The sequence below is a fragment of the Prionailurus bengalensis genome, chromosome A3 (genome assembly GCF_016509475.1).
Source record: "Prionailurus bengalensis isolate Pbe53 chromosome A3, Fcat_Pben_1.1_paternal_pri, whole genome shotgun sequence".
Taxonomy (NCBI): domain Eukaryota; kingdom Metazoa; phylum Chordata; class Mammalia; order Carnivora; family Felidae; genus Prionailurus; species Prionailurus bengalensis.
Window position 1 is genome coordinate 135,924,231 of NC_057354.1, and position 14,501 is coordinate 135,938,731.

The following is a 14,501-nucleotide window of genomic DNA, read 5'->3' on the forward strand; positions in this document are numbered from 1 at the left end:
GCGGTAACCTTCAGAAGCAGCACACGAAAGCCAAAGGGCCTTGCTTTACTGTCCGCTGTTCAGTGTGGCCCCCGATCGGACGGCACCCCAGAACGCGCCACACGATGGCTGACATCTAACCCTTCGACACAGAGTCCTCGCACGACGGCTGACATCTAACCCTTCAACACAGAGTCCTCGCACGACGGCTGACATCTAACCCTTCAACACAGAGTCCTCGCAGCCCCCACCCCGAGTCCCGGGCAGACCGGGGTCACGTGAACGCTCGCCTGCCCCACCCACCGTGTACCACCTTCACCCTGGACCACTGGTCGCCTCCTGGCCTGGTCGCTCCCAGACTCTCCCCGCTCTTCCTGGCTTCTGGGCTTGGCTCTGTTTCCTGTTTACGGCCTCTCCGAAGATGTGATCCTTGGCACAAACTGCAGGCTTGACCTCTCACTTCCTTTCCTCCTAGACCGTGATTTCCACTTGACTTCTGGACACCGTGGCTTCCCACTGCCCTGCACGCCCGGCAGCCCGGCCCCTCATTTCCCTCCCTGGGCGCTACTCTTAAAGCGGCTCAGATGCCAATTTCCTGGTCCCTCGTCAGTCGGTATTCTTTCTCCTCCAGACTGGATACTCTCTGAGGTGCCCCAAATCAGGATTCAAACGGGGGACAACGGGACATAACAAAAGATATTTTTGAAGCCCGTCATGGACCTTCCCGACACACAGGATGGGCTGAATGTGATTTTACAAACACTGAACAGCTGCAAACTTGAAATAGGAATTTGCTAAGAAAATCACAATGCACAATAAAAGAAAAGAAAAACAATCTTTGTTTTCCTAATGTGAAGGTCAAGTCCTATGAAGCCAACTATTTTAAGCACATCTGGTCAATGACAAGCGTTGCTCAATGTAAGTAATTCAGAATGTTTATCAGGCAAGTTACTTGTTAAGCGCTGTGGGGGTCGCTCAGAGCAGGCACTGTGGCGCAGGAGGTGTGGACACGAGAGCAGAAAGGGCCGAAAAGGAAGGCAGTCGCATGTGAACACGTGCTCTGGTTGCCGTCCAGAGACGTCCCCCTGCTGGGCTGGGGGCTGCGCACTTGTGCGGGTCCCTACGCTCCCCGCCTTCACCCCTTCCGGGAGAGCAAAGGAAGGAGGGGTAACTGACTGCCAGCCGGTCACTGCCCACCCTTCCCTCTCCCGAAGACCACGCACAAGCCCCCGCTGGCCGAAGCACTGTCTCCCCCACGCATCCTGCCTCCCCCCTGCATCCCCCCTTCTTCACCAGGGGTCTGGACCCTCCCAGCCCTTCATGCCCACCATCAGCCCCTGGCGTTGTGAAGTCCCCCCCCCCGGTCCTCTGAACCCATCAGCTGCTGACCTGTCTGAGTCTCTGCAGCACGTGGTCATCGGCCCTGAACACGCGCTCCCCACAACACCAGCATCGGCACCGCCGGAGGACTTGCTGGTAACCCAGACCTTCAAAATCAGAAACTCTGGGGGAGGGCGGGGAGGAGGGACAGACAGAGCAATGTGCGTCTCCACGGGCCTTTCCGGGGATTCTCCTCTACAGGGAGGGTTGAGAGCCACTGGTCTACGCCATTCTGCCTCCGGCACCCCCCACCCAGGTCGCGGGCTCCAAAACCCATGTGGGCTTAAGCCCGACAGACACATCGTCCCTCCAAACATCGCTGCCGAGCACTGTGTCTGCCAGGCACTGGCGAGACTCGGTATGTTGATCTTCATTTATTCTTTTAGGACATTCTCTGGGGAAGTGTGGCTTTCCAAGTCTGCCATATGTATTAGCTTCTCTCTCCAACTTGCTAATATATTATCCAAGGCTAAGTGTCATTCTCTCTCCTTAACAGTGCTAGTCACAGGCACACGCTCATATTCTATATACGCATACGTATGTACATGTAGACACGTATGTACGTATAGACACATCTTGGTTGCTTAACGTGCATCAGGCATCACGGTCATCACTTCCATGCATCATTTCATTTCTCCACACGGTGCCTTTGGGACTTTAACAGTCTGGGGTTATTCTAATTTTACAAACGAGGAAACCAAGGCACAGAGATAGCGTGACCTGGTCAAGCACACACACCCACCGACTTGCAGTCTGCAAGGTGCTGACGCACAGGCATGTGACCGCCCTGCTAGACCTCCTTTGTGTCTCCTTCTGGATCACGGGAGAATGGGGCCTCGGTGAATGAAATATGCCAGTTTATTTAAGTGGGCACATCCAGACAATAAACTATTATTCGGGGCTGAAAAAAAGGGAGCTATGAAGCCACGAAAAGATGTGGGGAACGGTAAGCGCATGTTCCTAAGAAGCAGATCCGAAAAGGCTACATACTGTGTGCCTCGAACAACGTGACGTTCTGGAAAACGTAAAATTATGGAGACTGTAAAAGAGATCAGCGATTGCCCACGGGGGGAGTGGAGAAGGGGATAAACAGAGTGAACAGGCAAAGCCATAGAACATTTTTTAGGACAGTGAAGCTATTCAGAACGGTATTGCAGTGGTGAATATGCGTCATTCTACATTTGTCAAAACTCACAGGAAGTATAAACAGCAAGAGGGAGCCCTAAGATGGGTGCTCTGAACTGTGTTCCTGCTCCCCAAATCCCTAAGGGGTAGCCCTAACCTTTAATGTGACCGTTTGCCTTTAGGAGGTAATGAAGGTTACATGAGGTCATAAAGACTGGGGCTTTCTGGGTGGCTCAGTCGGTTCAGCGTCCGACTCTTGGTTTCGGCTCAGGTTGTGATCTCACGATTCCTGAGATCAAGCCCCGTGTGGGGCTCTGTGTTGACAGTGTGGAGCCTCCTTGGGACTCTCTCTCTCTCTCTCTCTCTCTCTCTCTCTCTCTCTCTCTCCCTCTCTCTCTCTCTCTCTCTTCCCTTACCCTGCTCATGCTCTCTCTCTCTCTCTCTCTCTCAAAATAAATAAACTTAAGAAAAAAAAAGAGCGGGCTTTGATCCAGTAGGACCGTGGCCTTATAAGAGAGGACAATGTGGGTACCTCCCTCTCCCTCCCCCACCGTCTCTCATCCACTATGAGGACCCAGTGAGAAGGCAGGCGTCTTAAGCCGGAAAGGGGACTCTCACCAGAACCTGTGCATGCTGGCACCTGATCTCAGACTTCCCACCTCCAGAACCATGAGAAATAAAGTCCTGTTGTTTAAGCCACCCGGTCTGTGGTGTTTTGTTCTGGCAGCCTGAGCTGACACAGTAAACCATGAACTTAGGGTGATTATGATGTGTCACTGCAGGTTCATCCATGTAACAGGTGCCCCTCCGGTGCATGATGTCAATAGTGAAGGAGGCTGTGCCTGTGTGGGGACGGGGCGGACACAGGAACTCTGTACTTGGCCCTCAATTTTGCTATGAACCTAAACCTCTAAGAAACAAAAGGGTTTTTTTTCTTTGTTTGTTTTTTAAGGCTACATACTGTATGGTTCTAATCATAGAACATTCTGGAATTGGCAGACTGTAGAATCAGTAGACAGATGAGCAGTTACCAGGAGATGGGGAGGGAGGAGGGAGAAGAGGGCTGAGCAGGTGAGGCGCAGGGGGTGTGTGAGGGCATGGAAAGTACTTTTGTAGAATGCTGTAAGGACAGATGCGTGCCGCTATGCATTTATCAAAACCCATGAAACAAAACTTCACAGCACAGGGAGTGAACCTGGATGCATGCACGTTTTTAAAACAATACTCTAGGAAGAAGGGCATCCTGGCATGGAATGCAGGCTGGGAGGAGAAACTCGAACTCTACTACAAGGGTATCAAATGACCTCACCGCAGGGGTGGGGAAAAGCCCTGACCTGAGTAAGTCTGGAAATGAGTGGAACCTGTAAGACCGCAGGCAGACGGAACTGTCCATAAGCCCCGGACCGTAGCAGACAAAGCTGTCTCCGCTCGAGTGTGGGTTAACAATTCTGAAACTACTATGCATCCGTGTACTAGAACAAACAAGCAAGCGGACTGGGGAAGGTGGGAGTCAGGCTTCTCGCTGTCAGAGTGGAAGGTCCCAGACAAGCGAGGGGAGGTGGCTGGAATGATCCACGAGGTCCTGGCTTAGAGCTGGAGACATCAGCACAAACTCAACGATTAGCTCAATACAGGTGCAGCCCACCACACTCGGCACGGCTTACAGACACACGCGTCTTCGAGGGACAACACACGCACGGCCGTTCCCCTGCTCTGCCGGCTGGCGCACACAGGCGAGGGTGCCCCGGCTCGCCACAAAGCACACCAAGTGCCCAGAGCCTGCTTTCTGAGGCCACGCTGCAACAAAGGAATGAGGGCTCAAGGGCGGCTTGAAGGGCTTGCACAGGAAACGTTCCGGATGATCCTGGAACACTCGGTAGTGCCACAAAGCAAGGAAGTACTCGAAATAAACAGCCACACGGCTGGGGATGTGTCACGGCAACACAGTGGGCTCCCAATGGCTGAAGCTGGGACAGTCTGAGGGACAAAGTCATAGGGACCATAATCAAAAATATAAAATAAGTGTCCATAAGCTCACACCGATATACATAAATGATGGAATCAGTAAGTAAATGAAATGTGTCCATAAGCTCACAATGATATACGTAAATGATGGAACTGATAAATAAATGGTGGAGAAAAGGCATATTCCATAGCTGCTCCCCGCCCCCAGGAGTTGGGGCACAGCTCCCGACTCTACGTGTGGCCGCACGGGGCGACATCACGCAAAGGGACAGGGAGGATGCGGGGAAAGAGTAACTGCACGCGGAGAAACCTGGCACACGCCTCGGCCAGGTGATCAAGGCAAGCATCAGCCGCGGGGAGTCACGACGATCGCACGGACCCTTGACGTGACAGGACAGAAACAGCACTTGTGCCTCTGTGGTTTTCTCCCCACAACCCACAACCCCAGCCTAATCACCACGAGGAAAACATCAGACAAACCCCAGTCGAGAGGCGTCTACAAAATACCGACTGGTCTTCCCCCCCTAAACTGTCAAGGTCATCGAAACCAAGGTGAGTACCGGTTCATGAGCCATGGCAAGTGCAGCACACTCCTACCAGATGTCAATAATAAGGGAAGCTGGGTGTGGGCGCAGGCGAGCTCCTGGTACTTCCTGTATCTGGGTTGCTTTTCTAAACCGAAATCCAAATCTGCTAACCTAAATCTAATCTAAATCTGTACATCTAAATCTAAACTGTGCTAAAATAAAATGCTTATGAACAAAACAACTTTGCCTTTCCACTTAAACCCAAATAAGACACAGGAATGCAGATTCTACTGGAAAGAAAACATTCCAAGCCATTGTTTTCCCAAATAGACTTATCAAGCGTGACACTAAAAGTCTGAGGAATACTGTCCTCAGTCTAGTCGGACAGGCTTGTTTATTTTTAACGATTAAACTCCGTGTGGTTTCTAACATGCTGACGAACCCAGTGACGTTCCAAGAAGGACGTCGAGTAGGACCGGACAGGACCACATACGCTCACTCACATGCAACCACACGCCATGCAGGTTCTGTAAGGGCGGAATAAACTTCCCCCGTAACAGGCTTCCCTGCCTTCAGAGTCTGCAGGGGCCTGAGGGGAGCAGATACGATCAACAACGGAGAAGGGACGGACCAGAGAGAGGGCCCTGGCCTGTCCGAGCTGTCGTCACGCAGAGGACCAGTTCTTAACAGATCCACTGGAGAAACAGCCATAGCCACGCGGAGGGCTTCGTTCCCCACGAGGACACACACCTGCACAGGTGAGGGAGAAGAAGAGGCCCATCATTTGCAGCTTCCTAAACGCACAGTACCCCAAGGTCGACGGGACTCTGAAGAAGGCCCACGTAACGGGAGCCGTTTCCTCCCATGGAGCAGGCCTCGCCCCGCCCCCATCACGTCACCGAGAGTCTGTGCACCTGCCCTGCCAGAAGAAAACGTCACGACTGATGCAGAGATCGCTGGCGGAAAACTTCCTGTAGCAAGGCCCCCAGGAAACCCACACAGATGTGACAAAAATCCTGCTGAAAATGCCCCCAGAGGAATTCCCGGTGGCGGCCAGGACTACATATGACCTTGAGGTATGACCTTGAGACTCTTCCTCCCCAGGCTGAGCGGCTCTGCGGACCTGCTCCCTGAAGCTGCCTCCCTGGTGGGCCGCGTGGCTTGGGAAACGATCGGCATTCACGGCAGAGAACTCACGGTCTCGTTTCTAAGGCGGATAAAATACTCCTTATTCTATGCAATCAAATATGCAAAAAAACGCAAGCTGCAAATGCCTTGGTGGCTTCCACGTCACAGCTGACTTCCCACAGACGGCCCCAGACAAGCCTGCCTCTCTGACCTGCGTCCAGGAATGAAGTGCAGAGGAGACACAAAGGACCTATTGTTTCTACTTCAATTTGCCCGCAAAAACATTACACTTTGGCTACGACAAGTGACACTTTAGAAGTCATACATAAAACAATCATTACATTCCAAGGCCGAAGGGGGTCTTTGGATTGTTTGTCCTCTTAGAGATGATTTCCTTACTCTATGCCATTTAGGGATTTGCTAAGAGGCCAGCCACACACCGGCCCCAACACCACCTCCTGCTACCTGATAATGAACTACCCTTAATGTATTCTGGCCGACCTGCCAGGGACATAGTCACGATCTCCTACTTTGTTTCAGATAAGGGCACGGGAAAATGAGCACCTGGATATACTGACGTCTACGACAAAGGCTGAGCAGCCGTGGGCCGTCCCGGCTCCCTGCCCCGAACCACAGGACACGGGCGGGCTGCGGGAGGCTGGTTTCCGCGGTGGCGGGGAGGTCAGTCTTGGCCGGCGGCAGGACGGTTTGGGGGGCACGGCTCCGGCCAGCTCGTGAGATTGGCAGGCCAGGCACCAACTGGGATCCCTGCTGCCAGGACAAGCCTGGGGAATTCCCGGGTGTGGGGTCTTGTCGATCCTGTGAGTTCGGGGCACGTGATGGAGGGAGGAGCATGTGGTGGGGGTAGAAACATCGTCTCTGCTCTGCTGCTCACCGACCATGCAAACCCTCATGGTGCATCTCCATCCTCCGTGGACCGACGGCCTCGCCTCCACCGTGACTGGGAGGGCCGGCCTCCAGGATCCCCCCTGCTCCTCGGACCCACCTGAGCAGGTGCACCTCTGCTCCTGTGACAGGCCTCCTGCTCCGGCTGCTGCCACGGCAACAGAATGTCTTCCCGGAGGTGACAAATGGGTCCTGACGTGAGAGCGGTGGAGGACAAACATGCCTCCCTGAGAAAACCCTGCTACCACAGCCCCCAATTCAGAGCACACGATGTGCCCGCGCCCAGGGGCCCCGTTCTGTCCATTAGAGCATGTACGGCAGGTCCTGTTTTACGAAGCAGCTCTACCTCCCCAGGTCCTGTCCCTCCTGGTCCTGATTTACACTCCCTAATCCATTCACACAGTAACTTAGCCACCGTCTACAGGTTCCCACAACGTTCTAAGCACTGTTCTAGGCTCGGGATTACGAGCAACAGAGGCGCCACACACAGAGCACCCACTGATAACCCAAACCCTCTTTCTCTGGCTAATGCACCTGCCTTGGAAGATCCCATCCAGAAAGAAAAAAGATCAAGTACAAGGTATAAAATGACAAGGGATCTGTTCAGAGAAACTTTAGGGAAATCGAGGGGAATCACCTTCTTACCAATATTAGGCTGTGGTTTTAACTTATTTGATCTACTTCAACAAGAAAATTAAAATCTGTGGCTTCCAATTACATGGAGCGCATTTCTTTTCTTTTCTTTTTAAAAATTTTTTTTTTATTTTTGAGAGAGAGAGAGAGAGACAGAGTGCGAATTGGGGAGAGGCAGAGATAGAGGGAGACGCAGAATCTGAAGCAGGCTCCAGGTTCTGAGCTGTCAGCACAGAACCCAATGTGGGGCTTGAACCTACAAACCGTTGAGATCATGACCTGAGCCCAAGTCAGACGCTTAGCCGACGGAGCCACCCGGGCACCCCGGAGCACATTTCTCACTGCACGGATATTCAAGAATATTTCAAGACATTTCAAAAATATTTCAAAAGTTCAAGAATATTTGGATTTTGTCTTTGCTTTCTGTCCAGAAGCTGGACGGGGAAGGTAAGAGGACACAGGGTCCCTGAAAACACAGCAGGAGGCAGGTGGGAGCGCTCTGGGAGGCTGAGGGGCTGCGGGAGAGGGAGGCAGGAGCTGCGGGCGGTTCCAGAGACAGAGAGCTGGCAGGAAGACTCTGGGGCCCACTGATGGGTCTCAGATCACCAGGAGGCATCGGTGGCCCCAGGTCCTGGCAGGCACACACGCAGCCCAGGACCAAGGCACATGCCGGAGGAATCACGCAGGCCCTGCACAACGGGGAAAGGTATATACGCTTAACAAATGGAGTCATTCCCGCCCAGCTCAGCAAACTGAGATCTGATTCCAGTTTCAGCCTCTCCCAGGAACGTGGCCTTTTAAAAGTCCTTCCGAAACGTCCCGATCAGCCCCGGCGAGGCCATCCGCGGGATCCAAACCCTGAAAAGAACCCGACCTGGCCTGAAACAAGCCTTCCTTTTCTTCCCCCGGTCGCTCCTTGACCCGCCGTCCTTCCCACGAACACCTGCCCCTGGGCGGCTGCTGGGACATCTACCCGCTGGCTGCATGCCGTGCTGCCCGGTTCAGGGATCGCTCTTCACATTTACTTGGTTGGGCTTTGTTTTTCTAACGCTACGCACACACTCGTCATTTCCAAATGCGGATCGACGTCGCTGGGGTGGAGAAAACGTGAGCCGCAAGGGTCCTTCGGCTCATACCTGCTGCAACCGAGGGCGGAGACCGGCACCAGGTCACCAACCGGAGGGGACCCGGCAGCGCCCGGCCCGAACGCTGTTCCAGTCACCGGGAATGATACCGCTGAGCAGATGCACAGACCAGGCGGCCTGCCCTCCGGGAGCTTACGGTCCACGGGCGAACGGAGAATGCGTCCGTAAGGTCAGCGGGTACAACGCACAGCATGCTAGCCAGTACCGTGAGTCCTGGGGTGGGGGGGGCATTAACCAGGGAGGGGGAGGGGGAGCAGAGACCCTGTGCAGGGGTGCAGGGTGCTCCTTACGCCGGCGGGTGAAGGGGAGCCTACCGGGGAGTGATTGCAACAATCCAGGTCAGAGGTCGGGGCCTGTCCTGCAGGGAGGGCACAATGACGAACAGGACTGATGACAAGCGGTCACATTGTGGACAGACTCTGCAAGAATAGCTGCTCGAAGGCTCACAGTCGGGTGTGGGTGTGAGAGGGGGCGGCGGGCAGCCCCAGGTCTCTGACCCAGCAGACAGGACCGGGCAAGGAGCTGCCACGGGAAGCCGGGGAGGGCGGGTGTGGCGCCTTCCGGAGCCGCGGGCTGCGGGAAGATCGGCGAGACCCCTGAGCCCACCCGCTCCTGTCCCGGGAGGCAGGCACAGAGCTCTGTTAGCCGCGCAGAAGGCAGGCGCGGGCCTTCCTGCAGCAGCTCCGTGTGCGGCCAAGGTCCAGGCCTTTTCCTCAGATGGCCTGCAAACTCGGAGTACTTTTTTTTTTTTTACATTTTTCAAGATTATAAAGCGACCGAGTCGCAAGCACGCAAAGACATGTAAGCCAGCAAAACTCACATACTCACTATCTGGCCCTTTCCAGAAAAGTCTGCCGACCCTGCTTGTAGAGGCTGGCATCTCGGCTTCCGCGCAGGGGGCCAAGCAAGGATTCCTGAACAAGACTGTGGCAAGTCCTGCTGGAAACCCCCCACTGAGAGCAGGTCCCCGGGCAAGACCACGGGAGGACTGCAGGGGCCTGAGTCTCAAAAATGCCACTTAACACGCGCACCTGCTCCACACGCGACATGGTGGGTGCTCGTGACAGAGGCATGCAGCCTCTCAAGGACATGTTGCCATTTCCGCACCTGGGCGCTCCCGCCACTGAGACCCACAGGCTCCCAGGGTGTGTTCTAGAAGGAGGACCCAGGCCAGAGGGTGCAGCCCACACAGCCTTAGCTCTGAGGACACTTCTCAGAGGGAATGCGAACAGGAGCCTTCCACGCGCTTCTGCTCTCGGGGGCCAGGAGCCCGCACGGACGGCCCCGCGGACAAACACTGCAGCCCCCCCGGGAGTCCACCCACGTTCAGTCTCCTCGTCTCGCGATCTGGAAGCCGTAGCAGGTGACGCCTGCTGAACACAAGTGGCCCCCACTGACCTGGGGCACGCCACACACGTGACAGATCTTTCCTGTGCCGTCTCCAAATAGGTCTCCACCTCGGGGTATCGTCAGAGCTCACTTCTAACTGCTCGTAAACTGCAACCCGCTGTGCACTGAGTTGCCCAGCACCCATGACGTTCTGGGACACGGGGCCTCAACCACCTTCTCGGTGTAAAAACGGTCTGAGAATCGTGAAAGGGCCCCATTTTTTAAGTTTATTTATTTTGAGAGAGAGTGAGAGACTGCCAGCAGGGCAGGGGAGGCAGAGAGAGAGAGAGAGAGAGAGAGAGAGAGAGAGAGAGACGGAATCCTAAGCAGGCTCCACACTGTCAGCCCAGAGCCCGACGTGGGGCTCAAACCCATAAACCCTGAGATCATGACCTGAGCCAAAATCAAGAGTCTGAAACTCAACCAACTGAGCCGCCCAGGAGCCCTATAAAGGGCCCCACTTTGTTTTTACTCTACAAGTGAGACAAGCCTGAAGAAACACATGTCACTCCAGCAGGACCATCACTGGGACAATAACGTCACTAATCTTTGTTTTCCAAAGCACAGTGGTCTACAGACCATTTACATCCCCCACTAGCTTTCAGTCCTCTGATCACCCACATAAAAACACGGGTACCCCCTAACCCCAAGTAGCCCCTAACCGCTGCACCTCCAACCGCCTGCACCCCTAACCACTTGCACCCACAACCGTCCACACCTGTAACCCCAAGCACCCCCAACTGCCTGCGCCCCTAACCGCCCACACCCCCACCGCTCGAACCCCTAACCGCCTGCACCCCTAAACGCCGGCCTTTCTAACCCCAAGTACCCCCTAACTGCCCGTACCCCTAACCATCCGCACCCCCTAACCGCTGGCACCCGTCACTCCCTGTCACCTTCCCCTCTCACCCACCCCAGCCATTCTCTGACACACACTATGTGCACATCTTGGTCTGTTTGCCTTCTTCCCCCTGAAGAGAGTAAGCTCCACGACGAGGGTATTACCATTTGACAGTTGAAAATCCTACTCAAAGAGAAATCCTGCCATACATTAACCTGTTCTCTCCTATACTGCCTCGCTAACTGGGTAGAAAGAAGTACTCACATCGATGGGACGATGCCTGTTTCACTGCGGGGGAGAGAATTCCTTTCGCCAGCCGCCGAGCAGCCAAGCAAACAAACTGCCCCCCGCACTGATAAAATAGGGGAGGTTCAAGACACCGATTTTCCCATCGAATCACACTGAATGGCGTCTCGTGATGCTCTTAGGATTAGCTGCCCTGTGCTTTAGCGTCAGTGTCCCCACTTCTACTCTGCAATTCATCAATCGCCCTACCGAGGCAGGAAGTCCGCTTAATTATCCTCCCTTAACCCATGAAGAAGTGAGGCTGAAGAAGATGAACAATTGGCCCAAAGTCCAGGGTGACGAGTAGTAATTCCAGGATTCTAACCCGAGGCTTGCGAAGCCCACGTTCCCTTCCGGCACCAGACTCCCCGGCCGCAGCAGGTTCCCAATGCTTGCACCACCCCACCAGACCCCCATCTGCCCCATCAGCACACAAAGGGGTGACGTGACCGCCCATCCCGTGTCCCACCTGCTAGGAAACAGAAGAGGCTCCCCTCTGAGGAAATACACCTCTGACGTTTTGAGCTTCTTGCACCCGAGAAGAGTATTTGTCATCACAGAGACCCCTCCGGTTGTTAAATGAGGCATCTGGATGGTGATGGTAATGATAAGACCACTCGGCTGGCTACAATGCAGGAATCCATCCAGCACTCAACCCCTCAGTCTTCCCACAGGGCCAAGGCCAAAGACGGTAAAAGCTAATACTCGGGGAGGCAGCATATCTCTCATTTTAATCGGAGTCTCCTAATGTCTCCATAAGGAAGGCTGGCCCTCGCTAAGTCCTCACACAGGACCACGAGGAGATCAGGAAGGGTGTGCCCACTACAGCTCCGTCCCACAGTCAGACTATTCCCAACATGACTTGCATATCCACACCCCAGGCTCAGCCCCCCACCCACTATTCTAGAATTCACGTTGATGCAAGGCCATTCTAATCCCCCCCTCTCCTGGGCCTGGCCGAAGAGACCCCAAGTACAGATGAGCTTACCAGACGGACAGACGAAGAGTCACGAAAGGGAATGGGACATGTGATCTCACGACGGGGACAAGTGATCATGGCGGTGCTGGCAACCCCTGCACGCCCCACCTGCTCCCCATGCCTCGCCCATCCCCACACTTCATCCTTCGGCTGGAGGATGCTGGGAGCTCTATTAGATATGAAAACAAACCACAAGACTTACTCAAAATCAGCTCTGACATGGTGGCCTGGATCCACGGTGTAGGAGCACAGCTGTAAGTTAAAGAGTATTCCAGGAGAGAAGAAAAGCCCCGGACGAACGAGGCCGGTGCTCTGACGGCAGAACCCGTTCACTGTTTCCTGAACGTGAGGCTTTGTTCCAAGCCCACCCCTGAGGGATTCGAACATAATCAAATAAACTGATGCAACCTTTCCTGAAAGGGAAACACAGACGCAAACTTCAGATTAATCCCAGGAAAACACCAGCAACAAGCTGGGAGCAGGCTTCCAGGAGGAAGCATTCCTGCTGGGAATTCCCATAATAACACGTGTCTGTAAATCGTATTTACTTCCAGCCCAGGGTTAGAACCTGGAACACCCCCCCCTGCCAACCAGGGCCGGTGCCCCTGTGTGCGAAGCCCTCAGCTGTGGAGAACACACAGGGCGGCCTCAGAAGGACCGAGTCGTGAAAGACCTCAATGAAAGACAGGAAGCCATCAAAATCCTTGAGGAGAAAGCACGCAAAAACCTCTTTGATCTTGGCCGCAGCAACTTCTTACTCAACACGTCTCCAGAGGCAAGGGAAACAGAAGCAAAAATGAACTACTGGGACCTCATCAAAATAAAAAGCTTCTGCACAGCGAAGGAAACAATCAGCAAAACGAAAAGGCAACCGACAGAATGGGAGACGATATTTGCAAATGACACATCAGATGAAGGGTTAGTATCCAAAATGCATAAAGAACTTATCAAACTCAACACCCAAAAAACAAAGAATCCAGTGAAGAAATGGACAAAAGATATGAATAGACACTTCTCCAAAGAAGACATCCAGATGGCCAACCGACACATGAAAAAATGCTCACCATCACTCTCATCAGGGAAATACAAATCAAAACCACAATGAGATACCACCTTACACTTGTCAGAATGGCTAACAACTCAGGCAACAACAGATGTTGGCGAGGATGCGGAGAAAGAGGATCTCTTTTGCGTTGTTGGTGGGAATGCCAGCTGGTGCAGCCACTCTGGAAAATAGTATGGAGGTTCCTCAAAAAACTAAAAATAGAACTACCCTAGGACCCAGCAATTGCACTACTAGGCATTTATCCGCAGGATACAGGTGTGCTGTTTCAAAGGAACACATGCACCCCCATGTTTATAGCAGCAAGATCAACAATAGCCAAAGTATGGAAAGAGCCCAAATGTCCCTCAATGGATGAATGGATAAAGAAGATGTGGTATATATTTACAAGGGAGTACTACTCGGCAATCAAGAAGAATGGAATCTTGCCATTTGCAACTACGTGGATGGAACTGGAGGGTATTATGCTAAGTGAAATTAGTCAGAGAAAGACAAAAATCCTATGACTTCACTCAGATGAGGACTTTAAAAGACAAAACAGATGAACATAAGGGAAGGGAAACAAAAATAATATAAAAACAGGGAGGGGGACAAAACAGAAGAGACTCAGAAATAAGGAGAACAAACTGAGGGTTACTGGAGGGGTTGTGGGAGGGGGGATGGGCTAAATGCGTAATGGCCATTAAGGAATCTACTCCTGAAATCATTACTTCACTATATGCTAACTAACTTGGGTGTAAATAAAAAAAAAAATAATAAGAAGGACCAAGTCGTTGAAGCGATAATGGGTCTACAGGGACCATGTTCTCCTACGGACGTAAAACTCTCGGGTCACTTGAGAATCATCAGTATAGAATTATGGGACCAAAACTAATACAACCGACTCTGTGCAACCCATGTTGTCCTCATTCACAAGTCCTCAGACACGCCAACGGCTATGGACGGATTTCCTGGTGTTCCAGAAGGACAAAGGTCCAAGTTCTGCAGGGCTGTGTGAGACCAGGTCTCCGCTCCTGGGCCGCTCACCTGTGCGAAGATGAAGGGAGGAGCTGGGGTGCCTTCTCTGGGCTCCCCGCCGGCCGTGTGCCCACAACAAAGTGACCTCGGCAGATCTCCCCTGCCTGCAGACGGCCAGGGTCCCCCCCGGTGTCAGGCC

At 53.4% G+C, this 14,501-nt stretch overlaps 1 protein-coding gene across 6 annotated transcripts in view; it reads right to left on the reverse strand.

Moving 5' to 3' along the window:
* RNF144A (ring finger protein 144A) overlaps positions 1–14,501 on the reverse strand; it is a 291,346-nt gene that overhangs the window by 220,121 nt on the left and 56,724 nt on the right. The gene's annotated exons all lie outside the window — the stretch shown is intronic.